Here is a 14,253-nt window from a genome sequence, read left to right as displayed (position 1 = left end):
TTAGCATGGCCTCTGCTCAGGGATGACCCACAGATCTGAGAAGCAATAGGTGTTCCCCCAACAGAAGAGGAGGCAGAAAGAGTGTTAAGAGCTGGAAGGAATGGAAGACATCCCAAAACAAGGTCATCTAATAACTATTATGAAAAGAATGACTGCATAAGGAAAGGGGGAAATGTACTGAACATCTAAACTGCTTTTTATCTTACTAAAACTTTATTCTACCTATTAAGTATTCTAACATGATACTAGGCAAGTTCACCAAGGAGACAACAATAATTAGCTGGTTGCCATCCTCAACATAGGAACCTAGAATATGTGGGTGAGGAATAATATTTGAACTATAATTTTTTGTTGTTCTTCTGGCTTGTGCTATTGTGTCCCCTTTTCTCAAAGTAAAAGTTAACTTTACAACCCCTTGCAGGGCAGGCGTGGTGGCTGATGCCTGTAATCCAGGCACTTGGGAGGCTGAGGAAAGAGGATCATGAATTCAAGGCTCACAGTGGGTGCCCTCTAATAAACAATCAAACACAATGAGGAGATGGGGGAGGAGGAGGAAGAGGAAGAACATGAAGAGGAGGAGGAGAAAGAAGAAAAGGAAGAAGAACAAGAACAAGAAGAAGAACAGGAAGAAGAAGAAGAAAATGAAGAAGAAGAAATGTGGAGAGCCACAGAGCCCTTTGTGGACCTCGCCCCAAGATGGCGCCTGGCATGCAGCCAGAGCTGCCTCGGTGGAGGTAAACAACCCCTTATTTGGAAAACGCCCGCTGCTTGCATTAGCTCCACCTCTACGAGCCTATCAGCGTGTGAGACGTGGCTTAGTGTGATTGGCTGTTTGTGTGGTATAAATGAGCGTGACGGGAGTGGCTGGGGGATTCTCCGAGAAAGAAGAAAAGCCTGAATAAACCGCTTGAGAGAAGAACTGGTGGTCACGTCTTTCTTGCTGGTCGAGCGAGGCGCGACGAAGAAGAAGAAGAAGAAGAAGAGGAGGAGGAGGAGGAGGAGGAGGAGGAGAAAAGAAAAAAAAGAAAGAAGGAAGGAAAGAAGGAAGGAAGGAAGAAATACTGCCATGGGAATAAACAGAAACCAGAAGAAGCCAACTATAGAGCTGAGCAGAGAAAGGGCCGTGGTGGCTTGAAGGTCGCTTTCCTGTAGAGAAGCCACAGGGTGGAAGGAAGGAAGATGGCTTCCAGATCCTAGGATGAGAAGATATCAAGCTCTGGGTCCGTGGTCCCTCCCAGGGAGCGAGTGAGACCACCGTGGTGATAGAATAGGTGAGTGGGTGGCTCTAATGAGCCAGAGCTGACACTTAAATACCTTCTGACGCCTAAAGGAAATGCACACACTCATGACACAAGGCAAAGTCCAGCTGTGCCGGTGGGAAGGCATGTGTGCAGAACACCTGCAGCCAGAGAGCGTGGGTCTGTGAGAGGCAGTGCAGATGTTCCTGTAAAAGGTTTTGTTTGAGGGATCGGAGGCTGGAGAGATGGCTGTGGTTAAAAGCGCTGGCTGTTCTTCAAGAAAACCCTGCTCTGGTTCCCAGCATCCATGTGGTGATTAACAACGGTCTGTAGGTACAGCTCCAAGAAACCCCCTATCTCCTCTGGCTTCCATGAGCACCAGGCTTGCATGTGGTGCACAGACGCACACCGAGGTAAGAAACCCTGACTCATAAAATTAAAGAAAAAAAAAAAGTAAAGGTCTTGTTTGTCATCTAAGCAAATTTTCAAGAAAAGTGGTTATAATTCCAGAGGTACAGAGTCTGGTTCCCAACAGGTGCTATGCTATAAAAGCCACAGAATGCCATCAGACTTGCATAGACCATAGGAATAATTGAGGGGAGCACCACACCATTCATGGTTCTAGATTCCTGAGGTGAACCCCATCAAGGAGGTGGGGGCAGTCAAAAGTCTGAGGAGTGTTCGTTGTAACAGGAAACGAACTACGGTGGTGCCCGCGTATTGATTAGATCCTGGTCTAGGAATTGGACCAGAGTAATGACGTCAGAGGCGCATTCATAGAAGAAGGAAGAAAGGTTTGTGGGCTGGACAATAGAATTGTACCAGTGCGGACCTCTTGCCAGGGATGCTTATATAAGAGAAAACAAAAGCAAGCAGAGAGAATGCAAATGAGAAAGGCACCAATACTCCTAGCAGTATTTTTACAGTGCCCTGAGAAGCTTTATATTATTTCAAAGGTAAGAGACTTTGAAAATTCTTTTTATTCAAATGCTTCTTAGCTAATAAGGGAGTGACAGAAAACTGCGGGCTATGAACGCAGCTACAGAGACACCTGCAAACTAAATTGTTTATGGTTGGCACCTGCGGGGCATAGCGAGACACGAAAGCACAAGCCTGCCTAAGGCCCCACTGCTGGCTGGATGAATTTTGGTCACCAAATCACTTAATTTTTTCCTCATGCCACTTCTTAAACTAACACCCACCTGGTTTCCCTGGGTGCTTCTAAGATCACTCCCAACACGAAGAACTAATTAGTCTCTACTCATCATTTATTAGCTCTACTGCAAAATTGAGGACATGAGCTGGTATTGGTGACAATGTTTCTCACAGCAAACAGAGCCCTGTTTACCAGAGCTCCTCTTGCTCAACACATCTTGTCTTGCTTTCAACAACAACAACAACAACAACAAAAGTCACGCGACATCATAAAAGAGGAAAAATACCATATCCAGACCAGAGTCACGTGCAGCAAGGTTGATTGAATCATTAGACTAGGAATGAAAAACAATCATTAAAGTGCTAAGGGCTAATAAAAGGTAAAACAGATAATGCCCAGTAACAGACAGGTAAGAATCCCAAGGAAGAGTAAGAAAGAGATGCTAGAAAGTCTGAAGAGATGGCTCAGCAGTTAAGAGAGCTTGCTGAGGATCTGAGTTCGATCCCCAGTACCCACTTTGTGTGGCACACAACCACTGTAACTCCAGACCAGGCCAGAGGCTACAGTGATCTCTTCTGGCCTCCACAGACCAGTGTGTGGTACACACACACACACACACACACACACACACACACACACAGAGAGAGAGAGAGAGAGAGAGAGACAGACAGACAGACAGACAGACAGACAGACAGACAGACAGAGACAGTGAGACAAAGAAACAGAGACAGGCAGAGACAGAGAAGACAGAGACAGAAATGAGACAGACAGAGGTATGCATAAGATTTGGGGCAGGGTAGGGTTTTAAGACAGGGTTTCTCTGTGTAGTCCTGGCTATCCTGGAACTTGCTCTGTAGACCAGACCGGCCTCCAACTCAGAGATCCACCTGCCTCTGCCTCCTGAGTGCTGGGATTAGAGGCATATGCCACCATGACTTGAAATAAATTGTAAATAAAACAAAACTTCTAAAAATGTGGTGGATGACTACAAAGAAGCAGCGTTTTTACACATACATTTGCATTCATAGACATTATGAGAGCAAGCTCAGGGCCAGAGAAGGCTCACAAAGCCAAGCTTGCAGCACGGAGAAGACCAGCTAAAGGAAATGAACTAGCATGGCATGGAAGCATGTGGAGGAAACGTGCAAGTTCACTGGTGAATGGGAAACAACCAATCACAGAGCACTATGCACTGTAAGATTCTGCCTGTGGGACATTCTGGAAAAACCAAATTATGGAGACAGCAAAGCATTCGGCGGCTGACAGAGGTTGGCTCGAAGGGATGGGGAATAAACAGGAAGCAGAGACCTTTAGGATGGTGGCGACGCTCTGTGTAGAGTGTAGGAGGGAATGCCACTGCGCTATTTGTATTTTCCCAACTCCCGGAATTTACAGCTCCAGGGGAAGACTAAGGTAACCTGGGGACCCAGGAGGGTGATAACATCGATGTATGCGGAATGCTTATAGTTTGAGGTAGTCCAGAGGACACACGGGCATCTCTGCACTTTTACCTCAGCTTTGCTTTTAACCTAAAGATGCTCCTAAAAAGGGAAAGATATTTGAAAAAAAAAATCGTAATTAAGGCTTCCTTGCCAGGCAGGAGTGTTCAGTGAGTAAAGATGCTTGCCACCAAGGCTGACAACCTAAAGTCAGTCTTTGTAATCTACATAGTGAAAGGAGAGAACCAATGTCCGCAAGTTGTCCTCTGACCTCCACATTTATTCCCCTCACCCCACAGACAAACAAATAAATATAAATAAAATTATTATAAGTGAGCCAGCTTCGACACATTTCAATGTATCTAATTGTGGGCAGTTTCTCCAGTTTTTCAATTGCCAAGAAGTTAGTCAGATCTTTCGAGTTACTCACCTAATTGCCTATATTCTTTGGGGGGGGGGCGGAAACATTTTAAATATGTTTTATCCTTAAGCTGCCACCATTCAGCAAATAGATGCGAGAAACGAAATGAACAAGGTTAGTGCTGCCACCTACTGTTAGGAAAAGGTGTGAGCTGAGTTCCCGATCAATCTTTTTGGAAGGTGCTGGTGGGACCTCAGGAAAGCCTGGCCTCCAATCCTGAAAAGTGGGGCGAGGTGATCCCTTAAACTTTTGAGATAAATGTGTAAGATTCTGGAAATGGAAGATAAATCTCAAGAGAGCTGTACAGCTTCTTAGCCAGGAGATTTCCTGGGCACTGGTGTCTTTTAGTAAACCCTTACTTCTCTTATCTTGTGTCCCTGGCACCTTTGCGGAACACTGCAGGGCCTCGGAACTGTCGCTGCCAGAGGAAGAAGGATGGAGTGTGAAAGCTTCCTTGACCTTGGCCTTCTTGCCCTGGCATATCGTCCTCCATTATAAACCAGCTATCTTTCTGTCACCTTTCTTTTTCCTCTTGAGATACTTTCCACCACAATCTGGGTGCATTATGTCACGCTGCCTATTTTAAAAGCTGTGTATCATGTGAGGCCTCACACTTCGTCACCTCACAGTTACTCTGGTGTCCTGGGAAGAGCTGTTACCTAGGTGGCTGGGAAGCGACCCAGAATGCAGTCTTGCAATCAAATTAAAACAAAACAAAACAAAACAAAACCTAGCACGCGCAGCCTAGTTAAGGACTCAGTGGGACACAATTGCTAGGCAGGAATTTCTACAAAACTCAAAAATAATGTCAGTATCTGACATTATTCATCCTTGTCAACTCAAAGGGGGTTTGGGCAGGTCTGGAAAGACTGACTAGAAAACTCAGGAGCTTTGCTACACATAATCAGTGCACATGTGTATACACACACACACACAGACACACACACACAGACACACACAGACACACACACACCCCACCTCCAACAACAGCACCTAAGACCACAATAATGGCTCTATTTAGTTTTACAGTCATCTTCTTGCATTCCTGCTCCAGACCCACTGTACCTTCCGCAGCTGATGGATTACGCATCTGCACACAATATACTTGTGGCAGGACTGTACCTTCTTCCAAAATAAAGAACTCCCTAAGCTGGTGTCCTGGCTCCTGCCTCTAATCTTAGAATTTGGGAGACTTAAGCAGGGGTGGGGGTGTGGCTATGACTTCAAGGCCAACCTTGGCAGCGCAGAGCTCTTGTCCAGCCTAGGCTACAGAAGGAGACCTTATCACAAAAAAAAGGAGGCAGGCATATAGGAAAACAGAAGGAAAGGAAAGAAGAAAGAAACTCAAAATTGGCTACAGATTTAAATGTAAAATGCCAAGCATAAAAATATTGTATGTCTTTTTCCTTTTGTTTGTTTTCAAATCAACCCAGGCAGATTAGTTCATCGCCTTTTTTTTTAGGTTCTGAGTTTTTCTCAGTCATTCGAGTACTTAGAGTGGGAGTGGGTTTTGAAGAGAAGGTTATACATAGGAGGTGAGCAAGCTCCTTCAGGGTAAAAGCACGGAAACCCGACTGTGCGCAGAGATGCTGTCCAGCCCTTGTGTACAGCTGCTCTTGGCATTTCCGGAACCCGTGGTCCAGGGTCATGCCAGAGAAGCATCTTTTTCATGGGGACCGTTTTATGGTCATTGAAATAAAATCCTTTACAAGGCGTCATGAAAGAACTACTAGCAAGTTGCTGGATTCCTTCCACTGTGGTTACACCGTGTAATGCGGGCTTAAAAAACAGGGACCCCGGCGCTGAGCGCCCTGACTTAAGGCCGGGCTTCACCATCGTTGAGACCTGAGTCTTTCTAGTCTTTCTATTACTTATTTCAGCCCCAGTTTCCTCGGTAAATAAGCTGCGCTTGATAGTGTTATTGACGCTACCGATTTAGCGACTGTTCTATTGCTGTGAAGAGACACCATGGCCAAGGCCACTCTTACAAAAGAAAGCATTTAATTGGAGGCTTGGTTAGTCCATTCTTATTAGCATGGTGGGGAGAGGGAGAGAGAGAGAGAGAGAGAGAGAGAGAGAGAGAGAGAGAGAGAGAGAGAGAGAGAGAGAGAGAGAGAGAGAGAGAGAGAGAGAGAACACCTAGGCCTGGCTGGCATGGCTTTTGAACCTCAAAGCCAACCCACAGGGACACACTTCCTCCAACAAGGCCACACCTCCTAACCCTTCTATGAGCCTATGGGGTGGGGGTGGGGGGGAGCCAGGCCTATCCAAACCACCACAAATACTGAGCCTCATTCAGTTACTCAGGCTGCCGTTATTAAGTGTATTAAGTACAATCCCATCTGACCATCAAAGAAACACCTCAGTCATTGACTCGCCTCGCTCACTGAGCTGGTGTCGAACAGGAAGTGCCGATGTCAGAAGATGCTTGATTGGCTGACAGGATCTCATTATTGATAAAGGGATGTTAGGCTTACTGATATTCCTTAAATTTTCTCGGAGGAGGAGAGAAAAGCTCCGCTTGGAATTATCTTTTCATTTCCTTTCCTTTTTGCCCTCTCTTTCCCTTCTCCTTCTCCTCCTCTTTCTTTTTCCCATCTCTTCCTCCTTCCGCCTCCCTTTTGTTGTTCCTTTGTGCTGGGGATGGAATCCGTGATCTGATGCCTGAAGGCAAACCTCTTCCGCGGACGACAACCCCCCCATGCCTGGAATTTTCTATGTGGATGCGGTGTCATCTGTGAATGGGGTGTTCTTTCCTTTCCAGCACCGGTGTCTTCGAATGTTTTGCCTGTCCCTGTGAGCTGGCTAAAACTCCAGTACAAAGCTGAGAAAGGGTGTGAGTGGAGAAGTTTCTAGTTTCTCAATGTTGACCACTATGCTAGCTGTAGTGTTTTTTTTTTTTTATCTTAAATGATATTTTTATTCTTTGAGAATTCCTTACAATGTGTTTTTAACATATTCACTCTTTTCCCAGCTCTCTTGATGCTTGTTTTTTTTTTTTTTAAACTCGATTTTATTTGGGGTACTGAAGCCTCTACCTTTCTTCCACCAACCCCTTAACCCTGAGTATGAGAAAAAATGTTAGTGGGGAGAGGAGTGTGGACCCCTTTACTTCTCCCAGCTGTTTAAGGTCAGTTGGGTTCTTTGGGGGCAACACCAATCTCTGTCAACAGCAAACACAGCAAGCGGTCTCCTCTGAGCAGCTGCGCTGAAACATTTCTCTCTGTCCTCCACACTGGTCTCTCCAAACTGCTACACGCCTCACACCGCCACCGCATGCCCCCTTCCATGCCACACGAGGCCTTTTTACCAGCTGCTAAAGACCACGCTCCACACGAGACAATTGTCAGCCAGCGGTGGACAAACTAAAGCCCAAACTAAAATCCCACCCTTGGGATTAAAACAAGAACATATTTACACAGCATAACTGAGTTTACAAAGAAACCAAGACCTCCACTCCACGGCTCCTCCTGTAACTCCCTTTCCACCCTATTGCACAGATCGCCCTTTTTATTTGAGAATCCTGTATGTGCGTATAATGTATTTTTGCTTAAGCCTACTCCTTTTGGCTCCACTTCAATTTCTCCCCCTTCCCCTCCACCACCATTTCCTCACAAGTTGTGCTTTTTTTTTTTTCCCCTCCACTTGCCACTGTTTTAATAGGTATATTCTGAACACTGACAACCCGCTGTTGAGGAAGCTGAGTCAGCATTTACCATGCACCCAGATTTTGTTCCTTTTTTAACTTTTATTGATTTCAGTTGTTGTGAATTTAAATTTTTTTATTATTGTTGCTCAACAAACAAAACAAAACCAACAAACAAAACCAGAGTCTCAAAATGGCCTAGAACTTGCCAGATAGATCATGCTGGCCAGAGTCTGGGGCAATCCCTCTGCCTCTTCCTCCTTGGGGCTGGAATTACCAGTGCACATTCCCAGTATTGTGTTTTAGTTGAGCGTGTTTACATGCGTATATTTTCTCTCTTTTCTTAGCATATCATTTTATACAACCCTACCTACACACTTTAAATATGTGCTCTGGAGCACACACTATATATTTTCAAGTAAGCAAGTCCGTTTTCAAGTGACACTGTACCATGCCATGGTGTTTGACGGCCTTACATGTAACAAAAATAATAATAATTCCTCATTTGTCTTTAAATCGTGTTCATAGCTCATTTCGCTTATGCACAAGCATTCTGTAGCTATAAGCATATATATGGTAAACACATAATCAAATACATACATGTTATGATTTCAAATGGTTATCTATTATAACGATTAAAAATAGTAAAATATTTTTTAAGTAAAATAAAAGTTCTGGGTTTGCTTTCACTTAATCTCTACTCGTGCTCTCCCTTTGGGTATCTATACATTCCTAACACATATTGTTTCTTTCTATTTCTTTTTTTTTTTTAATCTAAATTCCTCACCCAGCATAGAAGATAGAGTCTTATGTAGCCCACAGTGGCCTCCAACTTGCTACTTGGCTGAGGATGGCTTTAAACTTCCCGAATATGTGGCAAGCATGTTACCAGCTGAACTATGTTCCCAGCTCCCAAAGAACTTCATATTACATTTCTCAAGTCAGGCCTACAGGTGACACGTCTTCCATTTTTGTTTGTTCCTGAGGCCTTGGTTTCTCACTGCTTTCTGAGGAGGTAATTTGGAATGATGCGAACCTCTAGGTTAATGCTATTTTTCACTCTCAGCATCTAAAGATATTTCACTCCACTTCATGCGCACACGGACAAGCTGATACATTCCTGCCTTTGTTTATTTATAGGTAAGGTATGCATGTTTTCCTCCTTTAATGATAATATTTCTTTTCTCTTTGTTTGTCTCATCATTTGCATGTATCTGACGTGTCTCTGTGGCTTGCTTTGGTTTGGGTTGGGGGTTGAATTCATTCTGTTCTATTTTCTCCAAGTTCACAAGATTTATGTCCCTGAGTCTGACGCAGTATACATTTCCAGGCAAGCAAATCCATTTTCAAGAGACTGTACGATGTCACGGTGTCTCATGTATAATTTCAGCATCGCTGCTTCAAATATATATACATATATATGTATATATACACATGTATGTACATATATGTGTATGTATATATATGTATATATGTATATATATTTCAAATATATATTAATTTTTTTAGTCCATAGTCCCCTTTTCTTTGGTACTGCAATTCTGTGTGTAATGCACCATTTATAGTTCTCCCACATCCCTTAGCTATCCCGTTACTTTTCTTAGTCTTTTAGTATTGGAATTTCTATTGATATGTCTTCAAAGTCAGAGCCTTTGCTTGGCTCGGTCCAGTTGACTAACAGGCCCATCTCACCAGTACTATTCATTTCTGTCACAGTGGCCTTTTTTTTTTCTTCCCATTCCGTGGACTTTGTGCTTGTCTCTTTCCTGAGACTTTCATTTCAAAGCCGGCATTACCCAGCTATGTCTTGTATGCTGTCTGCTTTATCCATTAGAGCCCTTAGCACATTAATTTAGCTGTTTTACATTCCTGGTCTAATAGGCCCAGCCTCCCTGCTCTGTCTGGTTCTGATGCTTGCTGTCTCTTCAAATTGTGCTTTACCATTTGGCATGCCTTGTGGTTTTTTTATTCTTTATAGCTGAATATGATGTACTAGGCTAACAGAACAGGGGTACAAAGGCCCTTTAGACCTTAATTGGGGAGGAGGGCTGTGATTCTGAGAGGGAGCCTGCCTTTTAGAGAGCCTGGGCCTCTGGACTGTGACTCTGACAGGTGACTCTGAATCTCCAGCCTCCAGGTGAAGCGGCTACAAGTCTGGAGTTTGATATTTCTCTTCTCCCACCCAGAATGCTGGAAGAGGCTGAGCCGTGCATCTCCCTCTCCTGCTTGGATGCTAGAGCATCTCAAACTGAGAGTTTCCCTTCATGCAAGGCCACTCGGTTCTGCCTTGGTGGTCCTCTCTGAGTGAGGACCTTGTTAAAACAGAGCCCTTGGGTGCTCTTCCAGAATGGCTCCCTTCCCTATGCCATGGCTTGAAAGAATGAACTGTCCTCTTGGTATGTATTACGGAGCTAGAGTGTGCTCCTGTGGGTACAACTCACAGCCTCTTTACCCTCCCGGGTCTCCTCATAGCCTCAAGCCTCTTTACACCCAGTTTCCAGCAATGCAGCAGTCATGGTTGGGGTTTCCACGGAGATCTCGGAGTCAGCAAATTGGGATTCCGTCCAGTGCAGGCAGGAGTTTATGCTGTGGGCTCACTTCTGTTACAGATTTCAGAGGACTTGAGTTTTCGGTTTGTTCAGGTTTGGGTAGAAGGTGACGTTTAAGCTCTTCACAAGCAGAACTGGAAAGCAGAACTCTCCTCCGGTTCATCACTTTTAACCGAAGCTTGATTATGCTGCACATACACTGGCATTTATGAAGTGCTGAGCTGTGTGTGTGTGTGTGTGTGTGTGTGTGTGTGTGTGTGTGTGTGTAAAGCATGTTCACTTGAATTGACTGAGCTTGTGAGAGTTTGTCCAGGCTTGCAGTATCGGATCTTAAACAACTTATCAGTGGGAGAGAGATGACGTAAGAGAGTTGCTGCAGGGATCGCGGATGGCGGAATTCCTCGTGTCCCAGGTGGGTCAGGACACAGTCCACGGCCCTGACGTGCTCGCTGCACCCCTGCCATGCCTTCTCTGAGCCACCGTGTTCACACGTGAGCCCTTAGCATTGAGATGTGTCTTTCTTAGACAGACTCATCTTACCTCAAAACCAAATATTCCCTTGGCTACCTCATTATCCACAGGAAACAAGACAACTTCAATGTGGTTTTTGTTCGTTTGGTTGGTTGGGGTTTTTTTGTTTGCTTGTTTGTTTGTTGTTGTTGTTGTTTGTTTTGTTTTTGTTTTTGTTTTTTGTTTTGGTTTTGGTTTGGTCATACTTTTCCCCAAGTTTCTCAAAATCTTAGATGTCATTCCTAGCAAGGTTTCTGCCTCTCCATTTCAAAGGCATTTTCAAAACATATGCACCCTCCAATCAATATTTTTATGCCTAATAATTTACCATAAGGCAATTATTAATCCTAAGGAGACAAATATGTAGATGATGGTGTTTACGGTCATTTTATTTATAGCTCTGGGTCATTGAGAACAAACAGCCCACTCAATGTAGAAAATACTTAGATAGGCAATGATTCTTCTCTCCTATGACATCTCTCTCTAGTCCACCACTAAAGGTGATATTGTTAAAGAATATTCATTGATATGGGAAATATGGAAGATGGTTAAGTAGAAGATTTTGTTATAGGTGCCTTTATCATAGATAATATACCTAATATATGTATATATAATATACTAGGAAATATATAGATATGTGTATAGAAAAAGTCTGAAAAGCTACTTAACAATGGGAGATGGCTCAGTGGACGTGCTTGCCACATGAGGGTGAGGTCTGTGGTTCCAATCTCAGTCTCCACATAAAAGCTGGCCTGGCACAGTGGTGTCCTGTAACCTCAGCATTCAGGAGACAGGGACAGGATCCCTGAGTCAAGCTGTCTAGTTTAAATTGAAATACCATGCATTAATAAATAATACATAAATACCACACATGCGCACCTGAACACAGACCTGCTGACACACATGCAAGCATGCACAGACAAATAAATGTTGATTAATTCTTGGATGGTGCAATTATGAGGTTTACCCCCTTTTTCATTTGCATTTATTTTTATTATAAATGAGTACTGATTAAGCATTTTAAAGGACCATAGATTTTAATTTCTGGTGGATTTGGAATATATTTTGCAATTCATGTCTATCAAAAGTTCATTTAGAACCATCCATAAAGTTCAAGTGGCAGATGGAACATCACGGGAAGAACTGAAATTCACTTACAAAACTGGACTAAATCCAAGATAGAAGATGGAGAAACCCAAACTTCTACAGATGTTTCCCAGAAGCCTTAGAGTCCAGGTCATCTTAATTCCCAATAGCCGTTCGTGGTAGCGTGGGATCTCAGAAACATGAAGAGAAGGCGATCCAGACTTATAAAGAGGCAATCATGTGATGAATAACACCTGAAGTCAGGATGCATCCTCACTAGCTCGTGAGAACTCTGCAGGTGCAAAGCCACGTCATGAATGAGCGTGAGGGGCTGCCGTGTGGGAGGTGCAACATAGTGTAGGTGTGTGTGTGTGTGGGGGGGGTGATAGACATGCGTGTGTGTGATGAACGGAGAAGAACCAACAAAGGTTACCTGTCCTTTATTTTCACATCTCTGACCCAGAAGTGGGGTCAATGCTAAGGTCACCTTCCCTTTGCCTTGCAGGGCTTTCGTGGTAAACTTTCTCCGTCCACTCTGGGTCTTGGGTTGGCTTCTTTAATTAGCTCTGTCAGGACACGCACTGGACAAGGAAGTGGGCTCAGCAGGGAAGTGGGTTGATGCTCCTGTGGCTTCCTAGTACATGATGCAATGCTCTCTCTCTCTCTCTCTCTCTCTCTCTCTCTCTCTCTCTCTGTGTGTGTGTGTGTGTGTGTGTGTGTGTGTGTGTGTGTGTCTCCCACACACCCACACCCACACCTACACACATACATACTAGGAGATAACTGAACACCAGAATTCTTTTTATTTCCTCTTGTTACATTCATTTCATTTTTTTGTTTTCTAAGCTTCACCAATAAGAGTTTGTTTGTTTGTTTTTAATATAAAATAACCATAATGCTGGAATAATTGCAAAGAATCAAAGGACATTTAAAAATCAACCCAGGAGTTGCTATAATTGTCTATTTGAATTTTCCCATAAAATTAGAACAATCAATTGTGAAAGACAGAATTCTCTTCTTCCTAGGTACCAGCTGCTTCTGTTATCATTGACTGTTATCCTAGATGCTTCACAGCACCTCAACATGGCACAAAGGATGCATGGGCCTTTCCCATAATGAAAATGTAACCACTCTCTTGATTTAAAATAAAAGCTTAAAAAAAAATTTTGCCTTTGTCCAGGCAGATTTTTATTTTCAATTTAAAGCGAGTCATCAAAAACAATTTCTAAATAAACTGTCACAGAAAATACTGGATAATGTCCAATAAATGATCAATAAAGTGGCATTAATACTATAAAGGGAATCATTAAGCCAAAGTCTTATAATGTGATTAAATCACACCTTGTAAAGTAACACAGACTTCTGAAAAAGCATCCCACATCAAAGCAGACTGAGTCATGAATAAGCTAAGAAATTCCTCTCAGGGATCACAATAACTCAGACAACGGTTCTGGGCTCATTATTGGAGATGATCTCTCTTGGCTTCTTTCGCCTCTTCTGGACCTTGTATCTATGTGGATTTAAAAACAATGAGTAAAGAAGTACACCTGTGAGCCAGGTGTGGCACACGCCTTTAATCCTAGCCCTTGGGATGCAGTCAGGCAGATCTCCGTGAGTCTGAGGCCAGCCTGGGCTACAGAGCAGACTCTGGGACAACTGGGACTACGTACATAGAGAGACCAAGTCTAAAAAAGAAAAAGTAAATCAGGTGTGTTTCTCAAATCCCCTCTGATTTTGTCTGACATGCCGATAGGGTTGACATCACCGCTGAGGTGAGGTAACATGACAGGGCACATGTTTTGTTTCTCCCATCCTCATTTCTGAGAGCTATGAAAATGCCTATTTCCCAGGCTATCTGTTCTCATTAAAGCCAGCTAGGTGTTTCATTAAATGTGACCAAGACTGCGAAGTAGGTGACATACCACTTATTTGCCTTGAGAGGCTATTATGAGTGTGAGGTTTTATAGGCTCTAGCTGATAAAATGCACTAAACTAAGATCCTTCCATTTAAAGTGTGTTCACTACAGGTTCAGAAAAGTTGTATATCGCAAGTGTTCAGCTTCAATGGTTCTCATACTTAAAAAAAAAAAAAGCATCAGTATATCTCCAAAAGTGCTGTAAGGGGAAGGAAGAGGGAGAAAGAGAGAGAGAGGGAGACAACTCTGTCAGGATAAACACTGTAAGTGTTTGGAGGTCACGCCACATGCT

General features: G+C 43.5%; 1 long non-coding RNA gene across 2 annotated transcripts; it reads left to right on the top strand.

Moving 5' to 3' along the window:
- Positions 1–883: 883 nt before the first annotated feature.
- On the top strand, positions 884–13,176 carry LOC311578716. 2 transcript variants are annotated; one of them, XR_014772939.1, is made up of 4 exons: positions 884–1,271; positions 3,423–3,550; positions 12,048–12,277; positions 13,071–13,176. It is a non-coding gene; the product is annotated as an uncharacterized lncRNA (long non-coding RNA). The 2 variants fall into 2 exon arrangements; XR_014772940.1 differs by lacking the exons at positions 884–1,271; positions 3,423–3,550 and adding an exon at positions 9,706–10,861.
- Positions 13,177–14,253: the final 1,077 nt, after the last annotated feature.

Source organism: Acomys minous (genome assembly GCF_964271855.1).
Source record: "Acomys minous genome assembly, chromosome: 12".
Lineage (NCBI taxonomy): Eukaryota > Metazoa > Chordata > Mammalia > Rodentia > Muridae > Acomys > Acomys minous.
This window is presented reverse-complemented; position numbering and strand designations above follow the sequence as displayed.